Here is a 19747-nt window from a genome sequence, read left to right as displayed (position 1 = left end):
TGTTCCGAAATTTCAGCCCATTTTGTACCATAGAGCCAGAGAAAACTACATCAAAAGTTCGAACCCAAGTCTGAAATGGGCGTCCAAATAAATTATGATTTTTTTAAGAATCAAACTTTATGGAAATTTTATGACTGAATTCGATTTATACGACAATTCTTAACACTATTCCAAAATTTCAGAACATTTGGTACCATAGAGCCAGAGAAAACTGCTTCCAAAAGTCGAACCCAAGTCTGAAATGAGTGTCCATAAGAATCTCTATTTTTCAAAGAATCAAACTTTATGGAAATTTTGTGACTATATTCAATTTATACTACGATTCTTACCACTTTTCCAAAATTTCAGCCCGTTTGTTCCCATTGAGCCTGAAAAAACTGCTACCAAAGTTTGAACCCAAGTCTGAAATGAGCGTCCATAAGAATCAGGATTTTTCTAAGAATCAAACTTTATGGAGATTTTAAGACTGATTTCCATTTTTTCCACAATTCTTATCGCTATTTCAAAATTTCATCCGGTTTTTTCCCATAGAGCCTGAAAAAACTGCTTCCAAAGTTCAAACCCATGTCTGAAATGAGCGTCCATAAAAATCATGATTTTTCTAAGAATTAAACTTAAGGGAGATTTTAAGACTGAATTCGATTTGTACCATGATTCTTACCACTTTTCCAAAATTTCAGCTCATTTGGTACCATAGACCTTGAGAAAACTGCTTCCAAAGTTCGAACCCAAGTCTGAAATGGGCGTCCAAATAAATTATGATTTTTTTAAGAATGAAACTTTATGGAAATTTTGTGACTGAATTTGATTCATACCACGATTCTTACCACTTTTCCAAAATTTCAGACCATTTGGTACAGACCTTAGAGCCAGAGAAATCTGCTTCCAAAGTTCGAACCCAGGTCTGAAATTAGCGTCCATTAAAATCATGATTTCTTAAAAAATCCAACTTGATGGAGATTTTGTGTCTGAATTCGATTTGTACCACGTTTTTTACCACTTTTGAGAAATTTCAGCCCATTTGGTACCATAGAGACTGGGAAAACTGCTTCCAAAGTTCGAACCCAAGTCTGAAATGAGCGTCCATAAAAATCATGACTCTTCTAAGAATCAAACTTAATGGAGATTTTAAGACTGAATTCGATTTTTACCACGATTCTTACCATTTTGCCAAAATTTCAGACCATTAAGTACCATAGAGCCAGACAAAACTGCTTCCAAAGTTCGAACCCAAGTCTGAAATGAGCGTCCAAATAAATTATGATTTTTTTAAGAATCAAACTTTATGGAGATTTTGTGACTGATTTAAATTCGAAGCATGATACTTATCACTGTTCCAAAATTTCAGCCCATTTTTTACCATAGAACCAGAGAAAACTTCATCAAAAGTTCGAACCCAAGTCTGAAATGGGCGTCCAAATAAATTATGATTTTTTTAAAAAATCAAACTTTATGGAAATTTTGTGACTGAATTCGATTTATACCACGATTCTAAACACTATTCCAAAAATTCAGAACATTTGGTACCATAGAACCAGAGAAAACTGCTTCCAAAAGTCGAACCCAAGTCTGAAATGAGCGTCCATAAGAATCTCTATTTTTCAAAGAATCAAACTTTATGGAAATTTTGTGACTAAATTCAATTTATACTACGATTCTTACCACTTTTCCAAAATTTCAGCCCGTTTGTTCCCATTGAGCCTGAAAAAACTGCTTCCAAAGTTTGAACCCAAGTCTGAAATGAGCGTCCATAAGAATCAGGATTTTTCTAAGAATCAAACTTAATGGAGATTTTGTGACTGATTTCGATTTGGAAAATGATTCTTATCACTGTTCCAAAATTTCAGACCATTTAGTACCATAGAGCCAGACAAAACTGCTTCCAAAGTTCGGACCCAAGTCTGAAATAAGCGTCCATAAGAATCATGATTTTTCTAAGAATCAAACTTTATGGAGATTTTAAGACTGATTTCGATTTTTTCCACAATTCTTATCGCTATTTCAAAATTTCATCCGGTTTTTTCCCATAGAGCCTGAAAAAACTGCTTCCAAAGTTCAAACCCATGTCTGAAATGAGCGTCCATAAAAATCATGATTTTTCTAAGAATTAAACTTTAGGGAGATTTTAAGACTAAATTCGATTTGTACCATGATTCTTACCACTTTTCCAAAATTTCAGCTCATTTGGTACCATAGACCTTGAGAAAACTGCTTCCAAAGTTCGAACCCAAGTCTGAAATAAGCGTCCATAAGAATCAGGATTTTTCTAAGAATCAAACTTAATGGAGATTTTAAGACTGAATTCCATTTGTACCACGATTCTAACCATTTTTCCAAAATTTCAGACCATTAAGTACCATAGAGCCAGACAAAACTGCTTCCAAAGTTCGAACCCAAGTCTGAAATGGGCGTCCAAAAAATCATGATTTTTCTAAGAATCAAACTTTATGGAGATTTTAAGACTGATTTCGATTTTTTCCACAATTCTTATCGCTATTTCAAAATTTCATCCGGTTTTTTCCCATAGAGCCTGAAAAAACTGCTTCCAAAGTTCAAACCCATGTCTGAAATGAGCGTCCATAAAAATCATGATTTTTCTAAGAATTAAACTTAAGGGAGATTTTAAGACTAAATTCGATTTGTACCATGATTCTTACCACTTTTCCAAAATTTCAGCTCATTTGGTACCATAGACCTTGAGAAAACTGCTTCCAAAGTTCGAACCCAAGTCTGAAATAAGCGTCCATAAGAATCAGGATTTTTCTAAGAATCAAACTTAATGGAGATTTTGTGACTGATTTCGATTTGGAAAATGATTCTTATCACTGTTCCAAAATTTCAGACCATTTAGTACCATAGAGCCAGACAAAACTGCATCCAAAGTTCGAACCCAAGTCTGAAATGAGCGTCCAAATAAATTATGATTTTTTTAAGAATCAAATTTTATGGAAATTTTGTGACTGAATTTGATTCATACCACGATTCTTACCACTTTTCCAAAATTTCAGACCATTTGGTACAGACCTTAGAGCCAGAGAAATCTGCTTCCAAAGTTCGAACCCAGGTCTGAAATTAGCGTCCATTAAAATCATGATTTCTTAAAAAATCCAACTTGATGGAGATTTTGTGTCTGAATTCGATTTGTACCACGTTTTTTACCACTTTTGAGAAATTTCAGCCCATTTGGTACCATAGAGACTGAGAAAACTGCTTCCAAAGTTCGAACCCAAGTCTGAAATTAGCGTACATTAAAATTACGATTTTTCTAAGAGTCAATCTTTATGGAGATTTTTTGATTGATTTCGATTTGTACCACTATTTTTATCTTTATTCAAATATTTCAGCCCATTTGGAACCATACACTTGAGAAAACTGCTTCCAAAGTTCGAACCCAGGTCTGAAATTAGCGTCCATAAAAATCATTATTTTTTTAAAAATCCAACTTGATGGAGATTTTGTGACTGAATTCGATTTGCAACATGATTCTTATCACTGTTCCAAAATTTCAGCCGATTTGGTACCATAGAGCAAGAGAAAACTGCTTCCAAATTTCGAACCCAAGTCTGAAATAAGCGTCCATAAAAATCATGATTTTTCTAAGAATCAAACTATATGGAGATAATGTGATTGATTTTGATTTGTACCACGATTCTTTCCACTTTTCCAATATTTCAGCCCATTTGGTACCATAGAGCGTGAGAAAACTGCTTCCAAAGTTCGAACCCAAGTCTGAAAGGAGCGTCCATTAAAACCATGATTTTTTTTTAAATTCAACTTAATGGAGATTTTAATACTGAATTCGATTTGTACCATGATCCTCACCACTTTTCCAAAAGTTCAACCCATTCTGTACCAAAGAGCCATAGAAAACTGCATCAAAAGTTCGAACCCAAGTCTGAAATGAGGGTCCAAAAAAACATGATTTTTCTAAGAATCAAAATTAATGGAGATTTTGTGACTGAATTCGATTTAGACCACGATTCTTTCCATTTTTCTAAAATTTCAGCCCATTTGGTACCAAAGAGCCAGAGAAAACTGTATCAAAAGTTCGAACCCAAGTCTGAAATGAGCGTCCCAAAAGATCATGATTTTTTTAAAAATCAAAATTTATGGATATTTTGTGACTGAATTCGATTTGTACCACGATTCTTATTGCAATTCCAAAATTTCCGTTCGTTTGTTTCCATAGAGCCTGAAAAAACTGCTTCCAAAGTTCGAACACAAGTCTGAAATAAGTGTCCATAAAAATCATGATTTTTAAAAAATTCCAACTTTATGGAGATTTTGTGACTGAATTCGATTTATACCACGATTCTTAACGCTTAACGATTCTTAACGATTCTTAACGTCTGAAATGAGGGTCCGAAAAATCATGATTTTTCTAAGAATCAAATTTAATGGAGATTTTGTGACTGAATTCGATTTGTACCACGATTCTTATTGCTATTCAAAATTTCAGCCCATTTGGTTTCATAGAGCCTGAGAAAACTGCTTCCAAAGTTCGAACCCAAGTCTGAAATGAGCGTCCATTAAAATCATGATTTTTTTTAAAATCCCTCTTTATGAAGATTTTGTGACTGAATTCGATTTATACCACGATTCTTACCACTTTTCGAAAATTTCAGACCATTTGGTACCATAGAGCCTGAGAAAACTGCTTCCAAAGTTCGAACCCAAGTCTGAAATGAGCGGCCATAAAAATCATGATATTGTGACTGATTTTGATTTGTACCACGATTCTTATTGCTATTCAAAATTTCAGCCCGTTTGTTCCCATAGAGCCTGAAAAAACTGCTTCCAAAGTTCGAACCCAAGTCTGAAATGAGCGTCCATGAAAATCATGATTTTTTTAAAAATCCCTCTTTATGGAGATTTTGTGACTGAATTCGATTTATACCACGATTCTTAACACTTTTCGAAAATTTCAGACCATTTGGTATCTCATAGAGCCTGAGAAAACTGCTTCAAAAGTTCGAACCCAAGTCTGAAATGAGCGTCCGAAAAAATCATGAATTATTAAGAATCAAACTTTATGGAAATTTTGTGAGTGCATTCGATTTGTACTGCGATTCTTACCACTTTTCCAGAAATTCAGCCCATTTGGTACCATAGAGCCTGAGAAAACTGCTTCCACGGTTCTAACCCAGTTGAAATAAGCGTCCATTAAAATCATGATTTTTCTAAGAATCAAACTTAATGGAGATTTTAAGACTGAATTCGATTTGTACCATGATCCTCACCACTTTTCCAAAAGTTCAGCCCATTCTGTTCCATAGAGCCATAGAAAACTTCATCAAAAGTTCGAACCCAAGTCTGAAATGAGCGTCCATTAAAATCATGATTTTTTTTTAAATCCCTCTTTATGAAGATTTTGTGACTGAATTCGATTTATACCACGATTCTTACCACTTTTCGAAAATTTCAGACCATTTGGTACCATAGAGCCTGAGAAAACTGCTTCCAAAGTTCGAACCCAAGTCTGAAATGAGCGGCCATAAAAATCATGATATTTCTAAGAATCAAACTAAATGGAGATTTTGTGACTGATTTTGATTTGTACCACGATTCTTATTGCTATTCAAAATTTCAGCCCGTTTGTTCCCATAGAGCCTGAAAAAACTGCTTCCAAAGTTCGAACCCAAGTCTGAAATGAGCGTCCATGAAAATCATGATTTTTTTAAAAATCCCTCTTTATGGAGATTTTGTGACTGAATTCGATTTATACCACGATTCTTAACACTTTTCGAAAATTTCAGCCCATTTGGTATCTCATAGAGCCTGAGAAAACTGCTTCAAAAGTTCGAACCCAAGTCTGAAATGAGCGTCCGAAAAAATCATGAATTATTAAGAATCAAACTAAATGGAAATTTTGTGACTGCATTCGATTTGTACTGCGATTCTTACCACTTTTCCAGAAATTCAGCCCATTTGGTACCATAGAGCCTGAGAAAACTGCTTCCACGGTTCTAACCCAGTTTGAAATAAGCGTCCATTAAAATCATGATTTTTCTAAGAATCAAACTTAATGGAGATTTTAAGACTGAATTCGATTTGTACCATGATCCTCACCACTTTTCCAAAAGTTCAGCCCATTCTGTACCATAGAGCCATAGAAAACTGCATCAAAAGTTCGAACCCAAGTCTGAAATGAGGGTCCAAAAAATCATGATTTTTCTAAGAATCACATTTAATGGAGATTTTGTGACTGAATTCGATTTGTACCACGATTCTTATTGCTATTCAAAATTTCAGCCCATCTGGTTTCATAGAGCCTGAGAAAACTGCTTCCAAAGTTCGAACGCAAGTCTGAAATGAGCGTCCATTAAAATCATGATTTTTTAAAAAAATCCCTCTTTATGGAGATTTTGTGACTGAATTCGATTTATACCACGATTCTTACCACTTTTCCAAAATTTCAGACCATTTGGTACCATAGAGCCAGGAAAACTGTTTCCAAAGTTCGAACCCAAGTCTGAAATGAGAGTCCATAAAAATCATGATTTTTCTAAGAATCAAACTTAAGGGAGATTTTAAGACTGAATTCGATTTGTAAAACGATTCTTACCACTTTACAGAATTTCAGCCCATTTGGTACCATAGAGCCTGAGAAAACTGCTTCCACGGTTCTAACCCAAGTCTGAAATTAGCGTCCATTAAAATCATGATTTTAAAAATAATCCAACTTCATGGATTTTTTTGACTGAATTCGATTTGCACCACGATTATACCACTTTTCCAAAATTTCAGCCCATTAAGTACCATAGAGCTTGTAGTCCAGTCAAGATGTACATCCGTGCTTGCAAAAGGTCCAGTCATTCTGAATTTTTTATATGTTGTTAGGACCTAAACCAGTATTGAAAAAAAAAATTTGCAACTTTGAAAGAGCTGTGCGAGCTGCGGTGGACCTTAAAATCCAGGAAATTTTCTAATTCTTTTCAGTTTTTGCTCAATATCTCAGTAGAGGAAGGGTCTGACCGGTATAGTCTCTATTTATACTTTTAAAGTAGACTAAATTTGCTACAATTTGAGACTAAAGCAAGCTTTATAAAGCCATTGGTTTTCAAGATACAGTTCTTCAAAAATAGGCAATTTTTTCCAAAAAGTGAAATTTTTTCGAAATGGTCACTTATTTTGTAAAATAATTTCTAAAATACGCATCTCACGTCAAATATTGTGTTTAATAAAGTTGTTGTAAATTTAATAAGCTTTTATTTGAGACTAGATTGATATCTGTAGACTAAACGGTTTTCTCAAAAATATCAGATAACCAAAAACAGTCATAAGTGGGTTTTGGGTGATATGCAAATAAACTGTTCTCGCGTCTTTTTATGGTTTTATTGTGCTGTGAAGTAAATCCATTAATCATCGTGGGTTTATCCTAGGGTTATAATATAATTACGACTATTTCAAATTTCAAGTACCCATTAGTACCCATATGAATGGGCACGCATATTCATGAGCTGTTCGAGCCCACATTTCGGCAAACCTCACACTGGCCAGCATTGTTTTTTATGAGGTTGACATAACTCCTGAGGAGCGAGACGAGACTGAAAAATTGCTGCGATACACTGAAAGGTCTCTCACTATATCAGCAGAAGAAATTGATACCTACCAAATACTAAAGGCAAAATTTAAAAGTGCCTTGGAGAAAATTAAAGCGAATGGTCCAACATCACAGTTGGGGGTCCAATACTTTCGTATGACCACTTTGATAAAACTATTCATCCAGGCAGAGCGTGCTGGTGATTGGAACCTTCATTTTTTTTTTTTTTTTTTTTTTTTATTATTTAACATTATAAATGATAACAATATGCAGACTTATAAATAATTTGTTCATTATTATTCTATTTCTCCATAAGTTGAGCTCCAGGAGCTCGTGTTTATGGGAGGAGTCTTTACATTTAGTTCTAATGATTTTTTAAACAATAATCAAAAACTTTTGAAATAAATACAAACATAATATTAACATAGGTACACAAATTAGAAAATTGTTTTTTTAAAGATAATTAAAATAATTCATCTTTTTACAGATTAAGTAAGCGTGAGGAAATTAAGGGTACAATATATCAAGAAAAATTTAGAAAAGTAGTTTTTTTTAAAGACAATCAAATTAATATATATTTTTTACAGATTGAGTAAGTGTAAGAAAATTTGTACACTGTCCACAACATGCTCCATTTTTTCCACGCAGCTGGACATTTTTTGTATGCTAAGAGCGCGCACCTCTATCGTCAGGATATGATGGCTCTATAAGATCGGATGGATTAAAGTGAATACTACATGTATCACATGAATCACAAAAGGATCCTTCACCATTTGCCGGTCTGACAAGTTTTGGTCTGGGTTGTAGTCAGACCTAACAATTGAGCAGAAGCTGATGCGATCCTTGAAAACCTACGGTGGGTTGACCCAAGGAAGAGGAATCTCCGAAAGTGTTCTGGCAAGGTGGACAACAGGAATGGTATTTATGTTGAACATTTGTGAAGAACTGGAAAGTTTTTGCAGCTTATCATGTCATACTGGAGAGCACCATGTAGACATGAGACCTTCTCGAATCATCCGAGATAATAGTGATGTGGAAAAACTAAAAAACTGGTATGCTCTCCACCCTCCATTTCCCAAAACTGACAGTTTAATTTCTATCAGTAGTGCTTTACTGGCAGGTCTTCAAATTAATTGCCACACAGCCCAGAGAGTTGGAACGGAAGGAGTAATGAAAATTGTGGGGAAAATGTACGACAAGGTAGTAATAAAATGGAAAAATAAAGTTACCACGCTGGCATCAATCACCTCTACCGTTAAACTGCTGGACAAAAACAGAAGAGTGGCTGTGGATCCGCTGACAATTTTTCAGCGAGTGTGTATTGCAAAGAAATCTGAACAGGATTTACAGGATGACTTCAAGTATGAGTTGGCCCCGTTCCCGATGTCTCTGTTCAATGAACAAGGGATGCGCAAGGGCACAAAATCTACTCTGTACTCTGCCTTCACTCCTCTTTCCAGCCACACGCCGATACCGATAGATGCCAGCACTCACGTCATTTTGGATGTTGGCTACCTCTTGCACAAGGTCGTGTGGCAGCGGAAAAGCACGGTTCGAGCACTTTTGGCGCGTTATACCACCTACGTCCGAAACCACTTTAGGAAGAACGTCTCCATCGTTTTTGACGGCTACCCCGAAGATGCTACCAAAAAAAAACACCAAAACAGCGGAACGACTCCGGCGCTACGCAGCTCATTCCAGCTACGAATTGACTTTCGATGAATCCACAGTAATTCAAATTGCTCAAGAGCATGTTTTGGGCAATGAAAACAATAAGAGACGCCTTATAACTCTTCTCTTTGACGCCTTTCAGAAGGAGGTAGTAGAAGTGGCTGTTGCCGAAGAAGATGCTGATCGAGAGATCGTCATGATGGCGTTATCAAAAAGAGCAGATGCCGATCGGGTCGTCATAGTGGGAGAAGATGTCGACCTGCTCGTTCTTCTCAATGGTTTAGGCGCTGAAGAGACAAACGTCTATTTTCAGAAGAGCACGAAGAGTGAAGCTGGTTGCTGTCACTACTCTTACCTCCTACAACAACCAGGACTCCCGACAATTACCAGGAACGGTACTATTTACCCACGAGTTTGCCGGGTGCGATACCACCTCAGCACCGTTTGGCCAAGGAAAGACCAAAATCAACACACTTCTGAGCAAGAGTGAACCACTTGCTGAGCAAGTGGAGGTCTTCCTTCGGCCAGACTCTACCCCACAAGCTGTGAGTGAAGCAGGCATCAAGTGCTTCGTGGCTCTATATGGGGGTGACATCGCGAGGGATACTTTGGATTTCCTTAGGTATAAGACGTTTGTCACTTCAACAAACATAAACCTCGCCCGTTTGCCACCGACGGAAGATGCTGCAGGCCACCATGCAGCAAGGTGCTACCTCCAAGTGCAGAAGTGGCGGGGAGTCAACTTGAATCCCACTGAATGGGGGTGGAAGCTGTCTTCTCAAGGACTCACCCCCATCCCCACCACGATGGATCCCGCACCTCCTGCACTTTTGCGAAAAATTTCGTGTAAATGCAATAAAGGATGCTCTGGGAGCTGCTCGTGTAGAAAGGCTGGGCTCCACTGCTCAGTCCTCTGTCAGTCATGCGGTGGCAAATTTTGCATTGACGTCCCGGATGTGAAGCTGAAATGCTCGGACGATGAAGATGACCTGACTACAGACTGGGCGCCTCTCCCAGCTAAGATAAAAAGAAAGACATGATTTGGCAACCAAGACACAATACCTACATGATTTATATTAGTTTTATTTTTTGTGTACATGTAATTTGTCCTTATAGTAGGTACCATGATGTTTGTACAAGCATTTTGGTATGTAGGTATATAAAACAATGTTTGAAGATGACGTAATTCCCGATAGATGTAATATCTTTTCTTTTTTTCATCAAAAATCTGCTAACTGTTTGATAAATAAAACCATAAAAAGACGTGAGAACGGTTTATTTGCATTTCACCCAAAATCCACGTATGACTGTTTTTGGTTATCTGCCATTTTTGAGAGAATCGTTAAGTCTACAGATATTAATCTAATTTCAAATAAAAGCTAATTAAATTTACAACAACTTTATTTCCCATAATATTTGACGTGGGATGCGTATTTTAGAAGTTATTTTACAAAATAAGTGACCATTTCGAAAAAATTTCACTTTTTGGAAAAAATTGCCTATTTTTGAAGAACTGTATCTTGAAAACCAATGGCTTTATATAGTTTGCTTTGATCTCAAATTATAGCAAATTTAGTCTACTTTAAAAGTAGATCGGCAAACTACGCCGGATTCCTTTACTGAGATATTGAGCAAAAACTGAAAAAAATCCGAAAATTTCCTGGTTTTTTAGGTCCACCGCCGCTCGCACAGCACTTTCGAAGTTGCAAAATTTTTTTTTTAATACTGGTTTAGGTCCTAACAACATATAAAAAATTCAGAATGACTGGACCTTTTGCAAGCACAACCCCCTTTTCATGTTTAACTTGACTGGACTATTGAGAAAACTGCTTCCAAATTTCAAACCCAAGTCTGAAATAAGCGTCCATAAGAATCATGATTTTTCTGAGAATCAAACTTTATGAAAATTTTGTGAATGAATTCGATTTGTACCACGATTCTTATGGCTATTCCGAAATTTCAGCCCGTTTGTTCCCATAGAGCTTGAAAAAACTGCTTCCCAAGTTCGAACACAAGTCTGAAATGAGTGACCATAAAAATCATGATTTTTTAAAAAATCCAACTTTATGGAGATTTTTTTAATGAATTCAATTTCTTCCACGATTCTTACAATTTTTCAAAAATTTCAGCCCATTTGGTACCATAGAGCCAGAGAAAACTGCTTCCACGGTTCTAACCCAGTTTGAAATAAGCGTCCATTAAAATCATGATTTTTCTAAGAATCAAACTTAATGGAGATTTTAAGACTGAATTCGATTTGTACCATGATCCTCACCACTTTTCCAAAAGTTCAGCCCATTCTGTACCATAGAGCCATAGAAAACTGCATCAAAAGTTCGAACCCAAGTCTGAAATGAGGGTCCAAAAAATCATGATTTTTCTAAGAATCACATTTAATGGAGATTTTGTGACTGAATTCGATTTGTACCACGATTCTTATTGCTATTCAAAATTTCAGCCCATCTGGTTTCATAGAGCCTGAGAAAACTGCTTCCAAAGTTCGAACGCAAGTCTGAAATGAGCGTCCATTAAAATCATGATTTTTTTAAAAATCCCTCTTTATGGAGATTTTGTGACTGAATTCGATTTATACCACGATTCTTACCACTTTTCCAAAATTTCAGACCATTTGGTACCATAGAGCCAGGAAAACTGTTTCCAAAGTTCGAACCCAAGTCTGAAATGAGAGTCCATAAAAATCATGATTTTTCTAAGAATCAAACTTAAGGGAGATTTTAAGACTGAATTCGATTTGTAAAACGATTCTTACCACTTTACAGAATTTCAGCCCATTTGGTACCATAGAGCCTGAGAAAACTGCTTCCAAAGTTTGAACCCAGGTCTGAAATGAGCGTCCATAAAAATCATTTTTTTTTTTTAAATCCCTCTTGATGGAGATTTTGTGACTGAATTCGATTTGTACCACGTTTTTACCACTTTTCCAAAATTTCAGACCATTTGGTACCATAGAGCCTGAGAAAACTGCTTCAAAAGTTCGAACCCAAGTCTGAAATGAGCGTCCAAAAAAATCTTGATTTTTTTAAGAATAAAACTAATGATTTAAACAGAAATAAACTCTTATTTTGTATGATTTGCTTTTATTAACTGATAAGAAGTACATTTGTTATACACTCGCTTTGCAATGTCACAGAAGAGAAGAGGAGTACATATATTCTACCTACAACAAGGTCATGTTAGAGTTTCTACAAAAGGGCGGGAAATTTAAATCCATCACTCCCTCTAAATTCGAGCCTTATAATATTAAAAAAAATAACTGGATATTAATTACCCTTTGAAACAAGATATTATACAACTTTCAAAATATTCTTACATAATATTATTTGTAGAGTTTTTAATTGTGCATTCCAAGTTTAGATCTTAAAAATTGAAATTTATCCTTTGGCAATGCTTTGGTAAATATATCTGCATATTGATTATCACTACTTACAAATTTTAGATCAATAATTTTTTGATAATATTTTTCTTTAACAAAGTGGTACTTGATGTCGATATGTTTACAGCGTTTATGGAAGTTTACATTTTTGATAACACTGATCGCACTTTGATTGTATAAATGTAAGCACATTGTATCTTGTTTATATTCCTCAATATCACATAACAACTGTTTTATCCACATAGCTTCTTTGGTTGCAGCACAGGCTGCCATAAATTCTGCTTCTGTTGTTGACAGGGCAACTGTTTGTTGTCTTTGGCTAGACCATGTTAAAGCTGCTCCATTTTTGATGAAAACATAGCCCGTGATTGAACGTCTTGTATCAGGATCATTGGCATAGTCAGCATCACTATAACCATTCACTACTGGTGGCTGTGATGTGGATGAGTAATACAGTCCGTACGTATCTTTCAGATATTTGAAGATTTTCATCACGGCATTCCAGTGTGTTTTATTGTAACAATTTAAAAATCGACTCACTAGGCTCACTGCATACATAATTTCAGGTCGACTCACTATAGCTAGGTGCATGAGGGAACCCACAGCTTCTCTGTAAGGAATGTTCTTTTCTGGGTCTCCATCTCCTTTTTGTAACTTTACATGAGGGTCCACAGGAACACTGTTGGGGTTGGCATCAGTCATGTTAAACTTGTGCAATATCTGTTCCACATATTTAGTCTGATGTATGAATATACCATTGCTGAGTATCTCAATTTGCATGCCTACAAAGTTACTCACTGAATTCACTATTTTTACATCAAATACAGTTTTTAAGTCATTAGTTATTTCTTTTAGTACTGATTCATCTTTAGAAATAACAAGCCGTCATCAACATACAGGCAAAGGTAGCATTTCTTATTGTTGACTTGACCAACATAAACACATTGATCAGCTTTGCTGTTGACGAAACCAAATTTCTTTAAAATCGAGTCAAACTTCTTATTCCAGCAACGGGGAGATTGTTTCAAGCCATACAGAGACTTGTTGAGCTTACATACCATATTGCCTTCACTAGGCAGACCTTCAGGTGGAGTCATTAATATAGTCTCTTCAAGCTCACTGTATAAGAATGCGGTTTTGATGTCAAGTTGGATGATTTTAAGGTTATACTGGACAGCCATGGATAATAATAAACGTATCGAATCATACCTTACAGTTGGTGCAAAGGTTTCGGTGTAGTCGATACCTGCTGTTTGTGCAAATCCTTTTGCACAAAGTCGTGCCTTGAACCGTGGACCCGTTGACTCCTCCTTTATTCGGAACACCCATTTGCATCCTATCACTTTGGCATTTGGAGGTTTTTCTATCAATATCCAGGTTTCATTCTTCTTATGCGCATCTAGTTCTTCATCAATTGATTTTATCCATTTTTCTTTATTTTCTGAACTAATTGCTTCTTCATATGTTTCCGGAACATCAGAAATAAATGGACATAGGTAAGTAATTTCTTCAGGCAAGTTTTTGTTTTTGTTTCTAGGTCTCAACTTCACACTACTTACTTCAGGTGATTCAATACTGGTGTCTGGTATGTATTCACTGTCAGAAGTGGATTTGTTTTCTTTTACAGATTAATTTGAACTTTTTGAGGCACAATCTTCATCTTTTGAACTTTCCTCTTCTGTTTCAATTTTATTCATGGATAATTCTAAAGGAACAAAGTCTCTTTTCACAGAAGATTCAAGAAATGTAGCATCTCTGCTTTTTATTACTTTTCTGGAATTCGGCAGTATGAATCTATAACCTTTTGTGTGGTCACAGTATCCGATGAAGATCATCTTTTGTGCTTTTGGATCCCATTTCTTGCGCTTTTCTTTAGGCAGGTGAACCATTGCCTCACATCCAAATATACGCATATGATTCACATTTGGTTTCAGGCCAAACCATTTTTCCATGGGAGTTTTGAACAACAAGGATCTTGTTGGAGAACGATTGATGATATAAGCGGCAGTGTGTATTGCATCAGCCCAATATAACTTTGGCAGTTCAGCATTGAGAAGCATACACTTTGCTCTTTCCACCAGTGTTCTATTCATGCGTTCCGCTGTACCATTCTGTTCAGGTGTGTACGGTGTGGTTGTCTGGTGTATGATTCCAGCACTTTTCAGGAAATCGGAAAAATTTTTGTTATCATATTCTAGGCCATTGTCTGTCCGAAGAATCTTTATATGAGTATCCAGTTGATTCTCAACTTCTTGTTTAAATTCTTTAAATTTTCCAAGAGCTTCAGATTTGTTGTGGAGAAAGTATACAAAAATTTTCTTTGAGTAGTCATCGAGAAAAGTTATAAAGTATCTTGCACCACCAAGAGATTGGGTTTCCATTGGCCCACATATGTCAGAGTGAATCAATTCTAGGGGTTTGCTAACCTTTGATCCTTCACTTTTAAAAGGTAATCGTGTCTGTTTACCTTCCTTGCAGGTTATACATGTCAGATTTTCTGTTTTGTTTAGAAAAGTTACATGTTTAGTATTTTTAGCCATTTTCATTAAACTGTGAAAATTCAGATGCCCCATTCTTTGGTGCCACAGATAAGCATCTTGTTCTTCAACATTAGTCATGTGAGCATGCCCTCCAGGCATGTTCAGCCGGTACATGTTGTTAACAATACTTGCAGTTGCTACTATTTGATGCTTGCTGTTCAAGATGACACAGCCGGAGTTATCAAATTTTAATTGGCCACCATTTCGAATAATTTGACTCACAGATAGCAGGTTAGTTGCTAGTCCATGGACATGTAGAACATTTGAAAACAGAATCTTATTTTCTTGGCCTTTGTCATTATAAACATCTAAACTCACTTCTCCCGAGCTTTGCACAGATAACACTTTATTGTCTGCAACTCTAATGTTCTTTATTACAGGAGTTGATTCCTTTTGAAAGAGATTCTTGTTCTTCGTCATATGAGCTGAGGCGCCTGAGTCTATGTACCAGGCGTCATCATAATTAGACGATGCGATAAACACAGCAGCATAGGATGAGGTAGGTTTCTGTACCTTGTTTTTGGGTTTTGATTTACATTCAGGGCTTTTGTGGCCATATTTGTTACAAGAATAACATCTCGGACCCTTAGTTTGTTTCTTGTCATTGTTATGAAACCTTTTATTTACTGCGAAGGCTGTTGTGTTGTTTTCATATTTTCTCACATCTTGCAATAATTTTGCTTTAACAGAGTCTGCAGTTATCTTCGTGCCAGAGCTTTTAATTGCTATAATCATTGGCTGATATGAGTCGGGCAGACCGGAGAGCAGCAAAGTCCCGAGCCACTCATCGTCCACTTTGAAGCCAATATTGCGGAGCTTGTGAGCTGTCGACATTATTTTGCTCACATATTCTTCAATACTTTTACATGCACTGAGCGAGGTATTACACAAATCACGCAGAAGACCAACCCGGCGTGTCAACCCGGAATCATCAAATGCCGCTGCCAATTTATCCCATACTCCCTTTGCCGTACTTTCTTCTTCTATGTGTACATAATTAATAGGATCGACAAGAAGAATAATTTTTGTTTTTGAATTGTGTTTTTTTTCGTATCAATCACTGTAAATGTGTCAGCTGTTTTAATACAATCCCACAATTCCTCGTGTTGAAGGTAGGTTTTCACTGCGAATTGCCATGTCGCATAGTTTTCACGGCCGGTTAACTTTTCGATTAATGCCAATGAACTGTTTGTTGCCATTTTTTATGTATGAAAACACAGAGTTCAAACACGAAAAAACTTTGGGGTATGATTCGAGAAAGTCACTATTTTGTTTTTGGAGAAGAGGTTATGTTTTCACTGCGGAGGTTATGTTTTACTAATAGTCCTTTTTTTTTCACTGCTAGTTTATTAGAAAAAACTTTCACTGAATGCCTCTGGGTTATCTGGGCCTATAACCTAATGATTTAAACAGAAATAAACTCTTATTTTGTATGATTTGCTTTTATTAACTGATAAGAAGTACATTTGTTATACACTCGCTTTGCAATGTCACAGAAGAGAAGAGGAGTACATATATTCTACCTACAACAAGGTCAAGTTAGAGTTTCTACAAAAGGGCGGGAAATTTAAATCCATCAAAAACTTTATTGAAAATTTGTGACTGAATTCGATTTGTACCACGATATTTATTGCAATTCCAAAATTTCAGCCCGTTTGTTTCCATAGAGCCTGAAAAAACTGCTTCCAAAGTTCGAACACAAGTCTGAAATTAGTGTCCATAAAAATCATGATTTTTAAAAAATTCCAACTTTATGGAGATTTTGTGACTAATTTCGATATGGACCACGATTCTTACAACTTTCCAGAATTTCAGCCCATTTGGTACCATAGAGCCAGAGAAAACTGCTTCCAAAGTTCGAACCCAAGTCCGAAATGAGCGTCCATAAAAATCATGTTTTTTTTAAGAATCAAACTGTATGGAGAATTTGTGACTAAATTTGATTTATACCACGATTCATACAACTTTTCCAAAATTTCAGATCATTTGGTACCATAGAGCCGGAGAAAACTGCTTTCAAAGTTCGAACCCAAGTCTGAAATGAGCGTCCATAAAAATCATGATTTTTCTAATAATCAAACTTATTGGAGATTTTAAGACTGAATTCGATTTGTACCACGATCCTCACCACTTTTCCAAAATTTCAGCCCATTTGGTACCATAGAGCCAGATAAAACTGATTCCAAAAGTCGAACCCAAGTCTGAAATGAGCGTCCATAAGAACCTCTATTTTACTAAGAATCAAACTTTATGGAGATTATGTGCCTGATTTCGATTTGTACCACGATCCTCACCACTTTTCCAAAATTTCAGCCCATTTGGTACCATAGAGCATTAGAAAATTGCTTCGAAAAATCGAACCCAAGTATGAAATGAGCGTCCATAAAAATCATGATTTTATTAAGAATCAAACTTTATGGTAATTTTGTGACTGAATTCGATTAATACCACGATTCTAACCACTTTCAAAAAATTTCAGCCCGTTTGTTTCCATAGAGCCTGAAAAAACTGCTTCCAAAGTTCGAACCCAAGTCTGAAATGAACGTCCATAAAAATCAAGATTTTTCTAAGAATCAAACTAAAGAGAGATTATGTGACTGATTTCGATTTGTACAACGATCCTCAACACTTTTCCAAAATTTCAGACCATTTGGTACCATGGAGACAGAGAAAACTGCTTCCAAAGTTCGAACCCAAGTCTGAAATGAGCGTCCATAAAAATCATGAATCTTTTTAAAATCCCTCTTGATGGAGATTTTGTGACTGAATTCGATTTATACCACGATTTTTACCACTTTTCCAAAATTTCAGACCATTTGGTACCATAGAGCCAGAGAAAACTGCTTCCAACGTTCGAACCCAAGTCTGAAATGAGCGTCCATAAAAATCATGATTTTTCTAAGAATCAAACTTAAGGGAGATTTCAAGACTGAATTCGATTTGTACCATGATCCTCACCACTTTTCCAAAAGTTCAGCCCATTTGGTACAATAGAGCCTGAGAAAACAGCTTCCAAAGTTCGAACCCAAGTCTGAAATTAGCGTCCATAAAAATTTTGATTTTTCTAAGAGTCAGTCTTAATGGAGATTTTTTGATTGATTTCGAATTGTACCACTATTTTTATCTTTATTCCAATATTTCAGCCCATTTGGTACCATGCAGCCAGAGAAAACTGCTTCCAAAGTTCGAACCCAAGTCTGAAATGAGCGTCCATAAAAATCATGATTCTTTTTAAAATCCCTCTTGATGGAGATTTTGTGACTGAATTCGATTTGTACCATGATTCTTTCCATTTTTCTAAAATTACAGCCCATTCTGTACCAAAGAGCCAGAGAAAACTGCTTCCAAAGTTCGAACCCAAGTCTGAAATGAGCGTCCATAAAAATCATGATTTTTCTAAGAATCAAACTTAAGGGAGATTTTAAGACTTAATTCGATTTGTTCCATGATCCTCACCACTTTTCCAAAAGTTCAGACCATTTGGTTCCATAGAGCCAGAGAAAACTGATTCCAAAAGTCGAACCCAAGTCTGAAATGAGCGTCCATAAGAATCTCTATTTTACTAAGAATCAAACTTTATGGAGATTATGTGCATGATTTCGAATTGTACAACGATCCTCACCACTTTTCCAAAATTTAAGCCCATTTGGTACCATAGAGCCTGAGAAAACTGCTTGGAAATTGTAGTATCCTGTAGATTTACCTTAAAAGGGACTTGGGTTCAGGATTGTTATAATACGTAAGGCTGGTTGAATATTTACAGAGATCGTTTATTGCTTGCTAACTGTGAGACTACAGAATACCGAATGGCAATACAGACTACCGCCGAAGTGCTCCCCGCACCTCGCGGCCCGTAGGTAGGTACCGAGTACCACAGAAATATCGAACCCAAGTATGAAATGAGCGTCCATAAAAATCATGTTTTTTTTTAAGAATCAAACTTTATGGAAATTTTGTGACTAAATTTGATTTATACCACGATTCATACAACTTTTCCAAAATTTCAGATCATTTGGTACCATAGAGCCGGAGAAAACTGCTTCCAAAGTTCGAACCCAAGTCTGAAATGAGCGTCCATAAAAATCATGATTTTTCTAAGAATCAAACTTAAGGGAGATTTTAAGACTTAATTCGATTTGTTCCATGATCCTCACCACTTTTCCAAAAGTTCAGACCATTTGGTTCCATAGAGCCAGAGAAAACTGATTCCAAAAGTCGAACCCAAGTCTGAAATGAGCGTCCATAAGAATCTCTATTTTACTAAGAATCAAACTTTATGGAGATTATGTGCATGATTTCGAATTGTACAACGATCCTCACCACTTTTCCAAAATTTAAGCCCATTTGGTACCATAGAGCCTGAGAAAACTGCTTGGAAATTGTAGTATCCTGTAGATTTACCTTAAAAGGGACTTGGGTTCAGGATTGTTATAATACGTAAGGCTGGTTGAATATTTACAGAGATCGTTTATTGCTTGCTAACTGTGAGACTACAGAATACCGAATGGCAATACAGACTACCGCCGAAGTGCTCCCCGCACCTCGCGGCCCGTAGGTAGGTACCGAGTACCACAGAAATATCGAACCCAAGTATGAAAT

At 36.2% G+C, this 19747-nt stretch overlaps 1 pseudogene; it reads right to left on the bottom strand.

The window, feature by feature from the left end:
• LOC149408769 (uncharacterized) overlaps positions 1-13310 on the bottom strand; it is a 132165-nt pseudogene extending 118855 nt beyond the window's left edge.
• Between the last annotated feature and the right edge of the window lie 6437 nt (positions 13311-19747).

The sequence above is a fragment of the Hesperophylax consimilis genome, unplaced genomic scaffold (assembly GCF_061612785.1).
Source record: "Hesperophylax consimilis isolate HC1 unplaced genomic scaffold, BYU_Hcon_1.0 scaffold_75, whole genome shotgun sequence".
In the NCBI taxonomy this organism is placed as follows: Eukaryota; Metazoa; Arthropoda; class Insecta; order Trichoptera; family Limnephilidae; genus Hesperophylax; species Hesperophylax consimilis.
Note: the sequence above shows the minus strand (reverse complement) of the source record. Positions and strands in the feature narration are given on the sequence as shown.